Source organism: Alligator sinensis, unplaced genomic scaffold (genome assembly GCF_000455745.1).
Source record: "Alligator sinensis unplaced genomic scaffold, ASM45574v1 scaffold904_1, whole genome shotgun sequence".
NCBI classification, from domain to species: Eukaryota; Metazoa; Chordata; order Crocodylia; family Alligatoridae; genus Alligator; species Alligator sinensis.
In genome coordinates, this window is record NW_005842587.1 from 413,897 (window position 1) to 429,336 (window position 15,440).

General features: G+C 40.5%; 1 long non-coding RNA gene across 1 annotated transcript in view; it reads right to left on the reverse strand.

Moving 5' to 3' along the window:
- LOC112551753 overlaps positions 1-15,440 on the reverse strand; it is a 30,290-nt gene that overhangs the window by 14,190 nt on the left and 660 nt on the right. The window contains exon 2 of the long non-coding RNA XR_003096063.1: positions 6,744-6,777. This is a non-coding gene — a long non-coding RNA (uncharacterized LOC112551753). The remainder of the gene's footprint in view (positions 1-6,743; positions 6,778-15,440) is intronic.

A 15,440-nucleotide genomic window follows, 5' to 3' on the forward strand; every position in this document is an offset into this window, starting at 1 on the left:
GCCCCAAGCAGGGGGCAGTGATGGGGAGGTTTGGGGGGCTATAACCATCCCAAAAATCCCCGTAGCCTCCCCCATATCTGCCACCTGTCCTATGCTGCTGAGGCCACCCCGTCCCACCAGCTCCCCTATGCCGCTGAGGCCACCCCATCCCACCAGCTCCGAGTGCAGCTCTGGCCCAGACCCTCCACTGGGAAGAGGCTGGCACAGGCCTTGGCCCTGACCCTGCAGTGGGCAACCCACCCTCGCCCTATGCACAGGTCCAGGGGGCACATGCCCCTCATGCCTCCCTCAGGGGGCCACACAGTGCCACCCTTTCATGCCCCCCAGACGAGACACCCATGGCTCCATCCCATACCCCACCCCAGTTAGGCAGTGCCTGCCCCTGCCCCATTCCTTCCCCAACCATGGGAGGCCTTGATCTGCGCCCCCCCCCTCATCCCTTCCCCCCACAGACTTTCCGGCAGGACGCCGCTCTCCAAGCAGCTGGGCTACATTCCTGGCCATGTGCATACTGTGGCTTCACGCGTACATGAGGCATTTATTGGTGACATTATCGGCTGAAAAAAAGCTGATTGCCAAGTAATGTTAATTTTCCTATTATTGGTGCTGATCTGATATGCAACTGATATATTGGTGCACCTCTATACAATATATTGTTCCTTGGTGGCAAATAAACTGCAAGCAAGCTTCACTGTTTCTGAGACCTTCTTGTACTCTGAATCTGTAAAAGGGAAACAGAAAACCCCCCAAAATTAAAAACTAGCTGTCTGAACACCTTTACTCAGTTTCAGGTCTTAATGCTTGGTCCTTGATGTTAGTGCCTGAAACTCCAACTTACACAGAATCCACCACCACCCTCTTACTGAAGCTTTTCAAACGTCTAAGAGCTGCTCTCAGTGCAGATTGAATCCATCTGCTCTGCAGCCTCTGGATGAATCCAATGCACTTGTGCTCTATTTCTTTTTCCCAGGAGGTGCTGAGAGCAAGATACATGTTTCTCTGGTTGAAAAAAAAGTAAAATTCCCCTCAACCTCTTTCAGTTCCTGGATCTCTAGACAGATTTGTTACTCCTCTGGCAGCAGGAGCCAGGGCTCACCCTGCCCTGATCAGTCAGGGGGGTTTATTTCTTTTTAAAAGAACAGTCCATTTCAGTCAACCAAACCCTGTCCCCCTTCCCAAAGGATACCCACAGAACATACCCCTCTGGGCCCCAGCTACCACAACCCAACTCTCAAACCTGGTTGCTGAGATTATATTTACTCCCTTTGACCTCAATGGTACACCCAATACGGCTGTCAGCCACCACGTTTCCCCACTAAGCATGCTCAAGAGGATCTCATTGACCTCACCAAGATGGATGCATTCTGAAACATTCTTTCCTACAGTACAAGGGGTTACAATAGGCTGTTTGCATTTTCTTCTCCTGGAAGCAGAGATGGTTATAGCAGGCTGCAGACCTGTCACTGCAAATGGCTCTTGCAGGATAGAAGCAAGAAATAAATTGTCCTTCCCATTTCAAATTCTATATAAGAATTTTGAGCTGTTAAAGCAGGACCTCTATCATGTAGACCTGTTGGCCTAGACAAGACTTTCCAAATCCTCAGGATTGTGACCCCTTTCCATCCAAACTGGTGAGACCTTAAAGGAAGACAGATTATGGTAAAGTACTGGATTGGGAGTCAGTCAATGTGATTTCAATTTCTTGCTCTGCCCCCAACTTCCTGTGTGACCTTGGGTAAGATGCATTGGGCCAAATCCAGAGAAGGACCTATGTGCCTGAAGCACAACTTAACTTGAACGCAGGTACTTAAGTTCAAATGAGCAAGCCACAAACTGCTTTCACCCACCGTTTACTGTAAGGTGGGTGAAGTCAAAGACTCAGATTCAATTCCTTCCTCAGTACAGAGTAGATTCAAACCCAGAGCTCCCACTTTCCAGAACAATACCATAATCTGCATATTATAGGGTAGGATGTGGGCACTCTCCACCCTTGCTACTGAAGCTGTGCCATTGTACATGGCCAACAATATACATTCATAGGAGAGAAAGTTAGAAGAGGGAGCATGACTCAGTAGTCTAGTGATGAGGACACTCCCATGGGAGAGGGAAGTCCTAAATTCTGATCTCTGCTTCCAGGGATTGCTTATGCATTTTGCAGTCACTGGATGATACATAACAGTGTTGGAGGCAGGGACTGGAGCCGAGCACTTGCCTTTTTAAAGTAACTTAAGGATTTTGGTAGCTTTAAAAAAAATATTACTCATGGTCACTAATGGTAATGTACCTTTTATAAAGACAGAAAGATTAAAAGGGATTTTAAAATATGGAATGAAAGAGCAGATCAAGGATTTTGCACAGTAAGGCATTTTATTTAGTAAGTAGTGAATTTGGATTAGGTTTTAGAGGACTTTTGTGTCTTGGACCTGTTGAGCTGAAGTTTTGCTTAGTGTAACCCATAGAGAGCACAGGCAAAGTCACTGCAAATAGCAATGTTGATATTTGGAGAGGATGTGAATGATAGCTTTAGAATAAATGAAATGTAGATGCCCTTATTGGATTAAATTGCATATGAAACTGAACATCTTGAAAATAAACTACAATAAAAACATGAACATATTTATTAGGGTAACGCTATATGAAATCCAGATAGACAAATTATAAATATAAATAATGGAGCCTAGATAGTGAAATCCTACTGAAATTTAAGAGCTACAAGTTAACATCCTGGCATTGCCTGAATGAGTTTTTTAAATGATAGCACAAAAGCACATTTTAAAAACTCATGTCCTGCTGCACGATTATGAAAGGAAACTGTAGAATTACTGTCCCACTTTTATGAGCAGCGCCTTGTCTGTTACAGCTATGTATGCACTAGAGACTTATAAAAGGGCAGGGAAGGGTAGAGGTAAGATGAAAATACGACTTTTCTCAACAATATTATATTAAAACAGTTTATATCCATATTTTAGTTCTACCATTTTAATTTAATATATTCCATTTATATAGAAAGCATAAATAATCCTTAATTTACAGTTTTGTATTACTCATATTTAAAAGAGATACACTCAAGTACAGCTAGCTAAAACCTTAAATATATTCTAACCTAGTTTCTTTAAAAAAAAAACCAAACACCAACACCCCCCCCACAAAAAACCTACAGCTTAATTTCCAGAAGATGCACTCATATCACAAATAAAAGGGGAAAAAGCTCCCAACCAACAAACCAAACTAAATGGGTTTTTTTCCTTAGACATAAGTAATCAAAGTTATAGTGGAAACAATGGTAGAGAATCACCTGATGTGCAAAACAAACCAAATGATGGTACCTGTGAACTGTATCTCGCACACAAAAAAAACCCATCGTGTCATTCAATACTGTAGTTTCATCTTTGGTTCTTTTCTGAACATGTAATATCAGCTAATGCACTTTTACAAAGTTTCATTTTTCAATTAATATGTTTTATTTCATACTTGTTCCAAGTTGAAACAAGAGCTATATTTGCAGCTAAGGAAAGCAAAGATGAAACTTTGTTCTCTCTTTTGTGCTCAGCCGTACAATTTATTTTTCTCCTGGCAACAGATTTTAAATCTCTTTGCCTCTTTTTTTTTTCATGGGAACTGTTTGGTAAGTGCCGACATTAGAGCTGACAAAGCTTTGTGTGTTTTTTTTCCTTTGCCTGGTTTCTGTGTCTGTGTGTGCAGGCATGCATTCATTAACGTAATTCCTCAACATTCAACAAGAGCGCATCATAAACCAGGGGAAAAAAAGGCTCATAAATATTTAGATCCTCCCGTCTACCTTCCATACTAAAGTGAAAAAGAGTATTTAGTAGGGACTTGGTCTGAGTTAATCTGCATGTGAATTGAAAGGGGGTACAAAAGGATGAAAAGGTGGTGGAAACTAGCATACAAACCCCATAGTCTCCAGGGGGTCATTCATCTTGTTCTTGTCAATACAATCTCAGTCTCACTGCTTGGCTGTTTTCTGCGCATGACCAAACAGACTAGCTTTACAAAGAAAATGTTGCAAAGGATGTGCGTGTTTTGTTCCTGTTTGGTTCTGTCATGTAATTTTTGTGGAGGAGAAGGAAAGTACCTCACATTTTGGGAGTAACTGGCTTCTCTAATAGCCACTTTGCGTGTTTGCAGCCCACACACTGACATCTGAACTTAGTAATTTACATAAATAGACAAACAGAATGTGTGAAGCAATTTTTGGATGATAATTAATGATGGAAAACACTTTGCATTTCAGAGTCTACCTCCCTTCCCACAGTGCTTATATAAGAATCTTAGACATTTTAGTCTTATTTGGCATACAGTTGAAAGATTATATTATGGGCTTATTTACTGTGAATCAAAATTAAAGTCTGTGTTTCTGTCAAAAAAGTCCACAATATCAAACGTATGCCTGATATGGTATTGAAAAGAAGCCCAATAATCATCTTATAGGAAATAAGTGCCTTTCTTCCCAGGAATTCAGCAAAGGGTTAATCCAGGCACTTCTGCTATAATATATCCACAGTTCTGCATCAAATGTTATTTTAAAGAACTCTGAGATTTTTCAAAGTGAAAGCAGCTTTTATATGTACAATATTATATCAGTCTTATTTTACTGCTATTGAAAAAAACCCAAACTAATGAAAAAGGATTACAAATTTTTCTAATGACTTGGTACTTACAATTACTATGTTTAGATTGTTGTCTTACCCAAATGGACCCAAAGACCACTAAATTGTGTGTGTGGGGAGGTTTCAGATAATGGTTCTGTATGTGATAGTACTATGGATCAGACATCAGCAGGCCACAGTGGACCTTTTCTGGTTGTTTGAACAAGTCCAGAAGGCAGTCAAGTTGAAAAAGTGAATGTAAATTGTTCTTTCATTTAATGAACTCTGTGTACAATGTGGAGGTAAAAGGGAGAAACAAATAAATACATTAAATGCTTGTCCCATCACAAAATATTTTAACATTTTAAATTGTTTAAACTTTTATTAATTTACTATGTTGGGCTCTTGCTGATACTAGCATGCTGGCAGCTAGCTGCCCGACTAGCATAAAGGAGACAAGTTTAAGAAAATGTAACTTGATTTCCACAATTAAGTCTTTTCTCCATTAAAATAAGCACTCAATATTTTTTTATTATTAGCTTTAACAAAGGCATGTTTAAAGAACTCCATTATTAGTAAAAAGCAGTAAATGTATAAATATAGCCTTGGTCATAGAGCACAATGCAATTGACCCCATTCATTACTTATCATCTTACTGCTGTCACTGCCTCAAAGAACTTCATCCATTCTGAAATGTTATTAATGGTATACCCAGAGCTGGACATGGGCATGGGCGAATTGGGCAGCTGCCCGGGGACCGGAAAGAAAAGGGGCCCAAAAATGGTAATTTTTTTTCCATTGACCAATTATTATTATCATCATCTCTGGCGAAGGAGGGCCCGATACTAAAAGTTTGCCTGGGGCCGCCAGGAGTCTAGGTACGGTGCTGGGTATACTACATCTATACTCAGAGGGTGAGGGCTCATTTCAGAGTCAGCCAATGGGATAAGTGTTTACAAACTGCACAATGGAGCAGAATAGATGGGATTAATGCAACCATATTAATGCAAGCCAGCAGTATAACATCTGCCAGAAATATTTCACCTAGAAGAAATGATGAAGAGGGAGGTATGTTTAAAGAAGGATCTTACAGTGTTCTGCCTGGAGAAACAGATGCCTAAGAGTTAATGCCTGCCTGTAAAACTCTGGGAACCAGTAGCTTTCCTTGAGGTTAAAGGAAAACTGAGCTTAACTGTCTGTCCTAACTCTCTCTTGTTTTTGGAAGGCAAAGTAGTTTGCAAGGTTGGCAACAAATGTGAGGGACTTTCCAGGCCTTCCTCAGGGAAAGAAAGCTGCTTAGGAATAGACTAGTTAACACCTGAGTCGGTGTTCATCTTCTGTGGGTTCTTTGTAGTTTTATTTTGATTAAAGAGAGTTGTCCCTACCTTGCCCTGAGGAGCATTTTCTTCATAGTTCTTGCCCTGACCTGTTGTGTTGGTGGATGTTGTCATAATAGGACTGAACATCAGTTTATAAATCACAAAAACCAGCATTACTGTCTCAGCTACAAAACTGGATATTGGATTACAATGCCTAGGAAAGTGAAACCAGCAGTAGTTTGCTGTTTGTGATCAGAGGACAGCAGTCTGTTACTTAAATCTGGAGGTGGAGCCACCGGCTGGAAAAACAAAATAAAAATTAGCATGCTTAGTGGCTCTCAAAAAAACTTGAGGGAGTTAATAGTACATAACCTTTAAAACTAGACACAGTTATGTAAACACATGAAAGGGTGCAGAAAATGGGTCATGTAACCCTAGCAGATCTAAATAAATATACTTTCCTTAATAATTTTGTTGGGAGAGACTTCCCAGAGTTCTAACAGTCATCCTTAATTCAGTAGTGGTACTGTAAATTTTGTGAAAGAAAGCTATTTAGCTTGCCACTGGCCAATGAAGACATAACCTTAACAAATCTGTCTTTTAAAATGTGTTAACTTATTTAAAAAATTATAATGCACATATATGACATTTTACATGTTTATAAATAAGTTTGAATCTTGTAGAATCAGCTGTTTAGAGACAGGCAAACAAAAGTCCCATTTGAATATATCAGAAGTATATTGTTTCTCTCTCCTCCCCAGTCAAAACTCAAACAGTTCATCTGGTTTTGTTCAGCTTTCCGAAAACCTCTCACCTTTAGATTGAGATCAATGATGGAAAATTTCAGTCTGAAAGAAATATTAGAAAAAATTATGAGAACTGGAGAGGAGACTATCAGAATGGAACTGTCATTTCCAAACACTTCAGTCTTATCTATGGTGCCTGTTACACTAGATAGCTCCAGTGATAATTTCAGTTCTGTTGATTACAGGTTACTTTAGCTTGCTCTTATGCCCTAACTAGACTTTCAGTTTAGTCTGCCATCCCCTCCAATGCATTTAATACCATGAGTTCTTGTCTGTACATTCTTGAAAAACATCCTTGTGGGATAGCATTTTAATCAGTGGCACCACACTGTGATTAGGTGAGTAAGATTACCTTTCTACCTATACCTGCATAATACCTATTGTACGCAGGCACCTCGTAGACAGTCTAATCCTGCAAGTCTTTATTCAGACGGGCAGTTGTTTACATGCAGCAGAATGAGTTATACTTTCTGTCACAAACCTGCCACCCAGATTACTGTTCAGAACTAAAAGCATGAAGCTCATTTGCTACAGTTTTATTACATTTGTCATTTGATAAAATCTTTCAAATACGTATATGAGTGTAAATCAATGATGTGAAAAGGTATTAAACTCCCCCAGACTACGCTAAGTTCATGCTTATGTAACCTTTCTTCAGAGTTCTTGATACGCAGGCCCATTTAACCTTATAGCTATCCTTATAATACATATAAATACTAGTTTACATAGGGGGTCTTTATACATTGTTTCCAATTATCTTGTCTTGGATAGGAATGTACATCTTGTGCATTTTCCCCTGCAACTAGACATCTTTCTATTAAACTAGTGACCAGTATATCACTAAATAAACAGACATGCAACCCTGGATCAAGTGATTGGGCTGTGTTTTATTCTGGGGGACCTGGCTTCCTTTTGAGCTGTAACAGCTGATACCTTTTGGCTTTAAGCCCAGGATCCTGTTTACTGGGACTGCCGTGATTCCTCCTTGGAGGTCCAATGACAGTCAAAAAAAAAAGGCACCGGCTGAATCTGTTCAGAAGTGCTAATACATAAGGCACATATTTTTTAATGCTTCCTGTAACTTCAGAGGAGATCCTGAGGTATATCCAAATCCTTCAGTAATCATTCTTTGCATTTATATATAAAGGTTTTCATCGAAGCAAACGTCTTAAAGTAGTTTAATAAAAAGCATTTCATGGCTTTTGAAATGTAAAAGTGGTGGAAAAGACCCTAGGGCATCTCAGAACTACAAAGCATATGGCTGCTATGTTCCAGTAGAGAACTCTCAAGTTCAGCTGCAAGTGTGAAGGAAAGTTTGGGCAAGAATGAAGGAAATAAGCAGGGCCCCATCTTCCTCTTGTGTAGAAAATACTGGAGAAAAATACCATAGAGAATGTTGTGATGTTAGACACTGTTTCTGCTGCTCCCTCTTTTGAGGAAGGATGTGAACCCCCATGTGCACTCACTTATCTATGAATTGATAAAGCAGGAAGCCAGGCCTCTAAACACACTGGAGCATGACAATTTGCATGAAAAAAATCAAACCATAAGGGCATCTGTGTACAGAACCAATAAGCACAGTAGTGTTGCATGGCTGTCCTTTGCTTTGGCTGAATGCTTTTGAGTAAATGCAGTTGATCTCCTAGAGCTTTTTGAGACTTTTGTAACTTACCCTGAGCATGTCCTAACATTCATTAATGTGCTGTAGTTACTGTGTATTTAGTTTAGTACTTTCTTAATGACTGAATACACAGTAACTACATTTACTGTGTAGTAGCGCCAGCACATTTTTTTGTAACACTTACTGTGCAGTAGCCTAATAACGCTGTTAGCATGGTTTTTGACAGTCTCACTACTGCACGGTATTATTAGGCTACCGTCCAGTAAGCGTCTTGTGTAGACGTGACCACAGTTTGTTTCTTTCCAAGCCTTCTACCAGAAGGGGAAAATCTGTGGTTATAAAATGTAAAGAATGCTGAGGCAAGGATTTGGGGTCCCGGGAGGTGTGCTGTCTGCTGACAGCCTATATTTGGGATGTGCAGAAAGACTGCCAAGGCTCACCAATCCCTCAGCTCAGTGGTTTTCAAACTGTTTTGCAGAACCCTGGGGTTCCATGAAGAGACTGGAGGTAATGGTGAAGCGGGGCAGGAGTGGTATGCCACCCTTGCCAGGCTGGGTTGCCTGGCTTTGCATCAACCAGACTAGGATTCGTGAACCTGAGATGGGGAAAGTATGAGGTCAGCCGAACTAAGCTGCTAGACTTCAAAAAGGCAGATTTCAACTGACACAAGGAGTTAATGGGCATGGTGCCATGGGAAGACAGATTGAAGGATAAGGCACCCAAGAGGGCTGGAAGCTTCTAAAGGGCACACTATTGGCAGCCCAACAAGAAACTGTTCTGATACGATGGAAGTATAAGAATAATGGCAAGAGACCAATGTGGCTGCATGAGGAGCTTCTTGGATGCCTCAAATGCAAAAGGAAAGCATATGGGCAATGGAAAGGTGGATAGGTCATTAAGGAAGTATACCAGGAAACAGCAAGAACTTGCAGGAACAAAATCAGGAAGGCAAAGGGGGGGGGGGGGGGGGCGTAAAAATGAGCTGTGAGGGAAGTTAAAGACAACAATGAGAGGTTTTATAAGCATGTTAACCAGAAAAAAAGGCCCAGAAAATTGCAGGTTCACTGTTAAATAGCTGGCATGGAGAACTCTAACAGAAGCTGCAAGGGAGACAGAGCTACTTGACAGTTACTTTGCTGTTAACCTGCCACCAGACACCTAATAAAGACTACTTGGATAAGGAAGGGGTGAGATAACAAAAAAACTAGAGAGCTCGTAATGGGTCTGAATGAATTCAAGTCAGTAGGGCCTAATGAACTTTATGCCAGGGTACTACAGGAACGGGCAGACAACATCTCTGAACCCTTGGCAGTGATCTTCATGAAGTCATGGGAGATGGGCGAGGTACCAGAAGACTGGAAAAAGGCCAATGTAGTGTCCCTCTTTAAAAAAAAAAAGGCAACAAAGAGGATATGGGGAACTGCAGACCAGTTAACCTCATGTCAATACCTGGGAAGTTACTAGACTATATCCTAAGAAAATCCATTTTCAAGCATTTGGAGGAGGAAAGGCTGTTCACAAGCAGCCAGCATGGATTTATGATGAAATCATTCCAAATAAATTTGCTTTCTTTCTTCAACAAGATAGCTAGTTGGGTGGGAGAAGGGAATGCTGTGATATAGTGCATCTGGATGGCTTTTGATATGGTTCCATGTGATCTTTTCAAACAAAGTGAAGAAATGTAGGCTGAAAAAAACTACTATATGGTGGATTGACAACTGGCTCTGTAGCCACGAGCAAAATTATAAATCAATCCATGTCAGAATGGCAGGAGTTTTTGAATGGAGTCCCCCAAGAGTCCATCCTGGGCCAGTGCTGTTCACCATGTTTACTGTATTAATAATGTGGATGCTGGCATAGGAAGCTTCTTGAGCAAAACTGCAGACAACACAGAACTAGGAAGGACTGTGAACATGCTGAAGGACAGGAGCACAATTCAGAAGGATCTTAACAGCTTGCAAAACTGGGCTGAAGCTTGAAGTTTAATGCTGACAAATGCAAGGTATTACACTTTAAGACAACCCCCCCCCCCCGTAACTGGATTTTAATTATGAAAAAATTACGACAAATTAATAAATTGTCCACGTATAGATTCTAATTATTGGGGAAGGGGCTATCTTAAATTTGAAGTTGTCTTGGATTCAGGTAAATACCATCTCTTTCTTGCTGCACAGAGAAAACACAGACCAATGGCTTGAAGTTGCAGCAATCAGGAAAAACTTCATCACTGTTAGAACTGTGCGGCAATGGAATAGACTGCCTAGGGAAGCTGTGAACTCTCCATCATTGGAGGTGTTCAAGAGGTTGGGCAGGCATTAGTCAGGGATGATCTAGGAGTAGCTATGCCTGTGCTTTATTATGGGTACGCCCTATGCTTCTGGGCTTTGCTGTTTGCCACATATAGCCAGGAAGGATTTTTTTCCCTTTCCTGTTGATACATATGTCAGGATGGTCTTTTTTCCTCATTCCTTCAAAGCACTGCGTGTTGGCTGCAGCTAGTGCTGATGATTTTGACTTGGGTGTGCCAATGCATGTGCTTAAAACAAATCTGGAGGGTCCTGGCTAGAGCTTCTGGTTAAAACAAATCTGGAGGGTCCTGGCTAGAGTGTTTTAACTCTCCACTCAGGGTTGGACCTTGGGTCAGGGAGGAATTTTACTCCATGGTCAGACTTTGAGGAGTTTTGCCTTCCTTTGGCGTGGGGGGCATGGCCCTCTTCCTTGCATTGCTCGAGCGTATTTTAACAACTGTCGCAGCAGCAGAACATTAGCCAGCATTGTTGCCCTGTTTTACCTTTAGTAGGTTAGGGTGTTAAACTTTGTGATTGTGTTAGGGTTGACTGTGTAGTTTTACTAACAGACTGGACAATTGATTTGTATAGGATGGTTTGGGTAGGGATGAACCTGGCAGGGAGGCTGGACTAGGTGACCTCTGAAGGTCCCTTCCAGCCCTACTTTTCTATGATCCTATGATTTCGTCTTCCATTTTTTAACTTGTATAAAAAGACATTCTGTATTTAACAAAGGTAAATACAGTATTTATAAAGAATTTACAAAGAATTACTCAGAAGGAACAATACCTATCAAGGACTATGCAACATGAAATAATATTTTGTCATGTTTTCAGATTGACAAACAATACTTTATTACCAAACTACACTAATAAAAACCAACACCTGTGCTTTGCCTAAAAGTTTTACAAATGGCTATGTCTGGCTACATAAAAGATAAACTCCTTATGGGTAACAACTGCTGCCATTTACATTTACAACATGAAGTGCAGATAATACTTCACTAATAAATCATAGTACAAATCAACGAACATGTACCTGTACAGTTTGGGTCTGCTAATGTGTGAATTAGTATTTCCATGTTAAAGTGCTACTTGCTTTAATCTATTCACAAACAATACATTTAAGGTTGAAAGTGCCTCGGTTGTGTCTAGCAACAACCAGCCCAGCATTAAGCCTTACCAAAATACTGGCCTCCTAAAGAGAAATCTGTACTGGAATGTCTGGAAATCAATTCTGTGTCATCTAATCTCTAATTTGCCATCACCAAACCCGATTAAGGTCATCCTCCTCAACCTTAGCCTGGCCGCCTCTTTCAGTCTATGGTGGAAATATGTTGCTGGTTATATTATTTGTTACATAAAATACTCTTTATTTTTAAGACTATACTTTTAACTATAGCAAGAAAGCTGCAATTAGAAGGAAATATCCATAACTTTAAAAGACTACACTTTTAACTACAGCAACTGAGACAGGTTGGATTAACCTAAAAAAAAGTTGTAGGTACACTGTTTCTTAAAATAGATAGGTATATTACCTCTTAAAATAATGTTAAAGGTACATTAGAAAATGGGACGTTATAAAGTTGACTCAATATAAACACCCAATGGCTAGCATAAATCAGACTGGTGATGGTGAGATCTATGCAGGATTACACTGAAGCTGAAAACTGTCAAGATTCTTTATTTGTTCATTTCCAAATAGTCTACTACCAGAATATTTCAAAAGGTGAACAACTTTTTTTATAAAAAGAAGGGTGATTGCGCCCGAATGCTTGCAAAGAACCTTTTTTCTACTACTCAGTTGGTTTAATAAAAGATATCACATCTACCCAAAGAACCTTGCCAACTTTTTATAAAACATTTATATGTGATAACTGGACTTAATTTGCTACGACATTATTCTAATCTGTACTACTTACTGCTCCAACTGGGTACAGACAGGTTATTTTACACTCTTTTTTTCCTACTCCCTGGGAACTTCTATCCCTTTTTCCACTCCTACTCAGATTTGGTTTTCCCTTCCCTTGCTGCCGCCTCCTTTTCCCCACTGACATGCCCAAGGTGAATCTGGCCCATATAGCACTTCATTCTCAGCTTTTGCTGGGTATGATGCAGAGTGACACTGACCTGTGTGCATGGTTCCTTACAGGCCCTGTAAAGAAAAACCTGCAAGACACTGACTATGCACTTAACAATTCTACTAGTGCAGCATGAACTGTAAGAATCTATACATTACAGGAACTCCTTAGGAAATTGAAAGGATGTTTTTGTATGGAAAATGCAGGTAAACAACATTCCAGGTGACTGAACTATACTAATCTGGCATGGCACGACTGTAAGGATGCTGACATGTGGTAATAATAAAAGAACTAAGAGACTCCAGTGCAGTACAGTATTCATATAAGATAGAGCTACCATAAAAATACCTACAGAGGCACTAGTTATTTATAAAATGCTTCATGCTTTGACTTCATTACTGAAAGTGAACCCACGTTTAAGATTTATCAAGCCACCCTAATTTGATGAACCACAGGAAACAGAAGGAAAGGAAATGTGGAATGGGTTTCTTCCTGGGAAGGCTGCCAGGAGAAAGACTTAGGTGGAAGGTGGAGAGACTATTTTCTTGATCTTTTTCTCCCCTGTTTTCAATTAAAAATAAATAAATCCTGTTCGTCAGTAAATATTCTTGTAAATGCTATAAGAGACTAGTGAAACATGGCAGTAGGTTCAATACTAATTCAAGTGAAGCCTTGTTTAATTAATTTCTCTCTTCTTGCCAAATTCCACGGGCAATCCCCTCCTCACCCCCCCCAAAAGAAGACCTAAACAGTACAAGAAGAGCAAGAAAGCTCCTATCTTTTTTCTCTTCCTTGTCTTTTCCTCTCCTGCACAGAACTTTCCAAAATACTAATGGGAATGCTTCTGTGAGCAAAGGCACAGCCTGAAGTGTCTTGCATTTTAGGGCTGGAGCTCTGACATGATACTTAGTTTTGTAATGGATAAAGTGGATCAAGGTGGTGCCAATATTGGCAGATAAAGTCTTGGAGAGAATGTTGATCTCATTTTCTTGGCTAAAATTTCAGGCAGTGGGGCTCACATAGAGTAAACCCAGAGTACTGGTTTACCTGACAAAGAATTTTTTCCTGGGATTCTATGTACAGGCTCATTGTTGCACTTGAAGTACCTGTGAAGCATCAATTTTGCTGTGGGTCAATCAAGATGAATTGCCCTTCAAGATGCATATGTAAATGATTATGTCCTCTGCTCCACTTCCCCACCATGTCTTCAATATCACTAATTATAAGATACTGTTAATTCTCTTGTTGACTTTCAGAGTGGGCAGTGTTATGCTCTTTTCTCTTAGGTTGCAATAGGTAATTGTGCAAATTGTTTTTTCCTACACTTGTTCCACAGTGGTATTCTGTCTAATGTGTAAAAGTATGTGTCCTTAACACACTAGTTCATAGTGGGCAGCAATACCAGAATGCTGACAACATCCAGCAGTCAGTGTGGTATCTTTTATTAGACCAACTAAACAGTTGCAAAAAAAACTTACTTCATTTTTAAGCTTTCAGGCACATGCACCCTTCCTCAGGCATAAGAGAATGCAAAGACTGTAATATTAGAATTAAGGAGAATTAGACTAACACGGCTACAACCTTATCTCTGACAACATCCAGCTGTACTCGTGTCAGCTGTGCTGTGATTTATTAAACCCTAAAGTCTGGGACCTGCCTCTGTGAGAGATCACACTGCTTCCCCCATGTCAGATACTAAACACAGCTATGATTATGTAAGGGCACTCAAGTTAGATTCCCCTTATTATATATGAGGAAGCTGAGGTCTGGGTCTTCTGAGTCAGAGGTTTAGAAGATACCTCCTCCCACTCCACCATCCAAGAGCTCAAGTTCAAGGACCTTTCAGACATGCTTAAAAATTAAAACATCACACTTATTTGATGATATTGGGGTGAACACGAAGAAAATTTGGGAACAAAAGCCTTTTTGGAGTTTTTCATTATTATTGTCTGTTGGATGAAGGAAACTGCATGTACTTGAATACTTAAGACTATTGGCTGGCAGAGTGACTTGGATGCAAGCTAATTATTGTCATGGCACTCCAATTTTGTATAAGCATTCTTTTTTTAATGTACAAAAAAAGTACATCCGTGTGTATGCATAACTTAAAAATGTGTGGGTTATGAGTCATTTTTGCTTAATTTGGCAATTTCAGCAGATATCAAGAACAAGCTCAAAGACTGGATGGCCACCAGTGGTGTTGATCTTTTTGGCATATACACCACAAGTTAAGTGGATTTCAATCCCCGTCCCCCTCTTTCCCCTGCATACCTGAGAAGAGTTTGCAGCACCAGAATGGAGGCAGGGGGGGATCCAGCCTTTAGCTGTGTGGAACAGCAGGGACAGGATGCTGTTGCTAGAGCAGGTGTCAGAACCAAGAGGCAGGTTAACTCTTCCCTGGCCCCATAACTGCTGCAGTTATGAGACCAGCGAGGATCCAAAATCCTGAATCTGGCAGTCACTGAGGGGCCAGAAAAGGGTTATCTTTCCTCTCTGCAGTGACACCTAACACCTCTTTCCTAAGTTTCCTGCCTTTCTCCATGCTCTGGAGGCTTAAACCCTCTGCCTCCATTTCAGCACCTCCCTTTACTGAGCACCTGCCCCTCTCACTCATGGCATGTGGGCCATGGACTGGCCACTCCTGAGCTACACTATTTCACTGGAAGTGGTTCCTCCAGATCACAATTAAAGTATACCAAGTGAGGCAAGTTGGGGA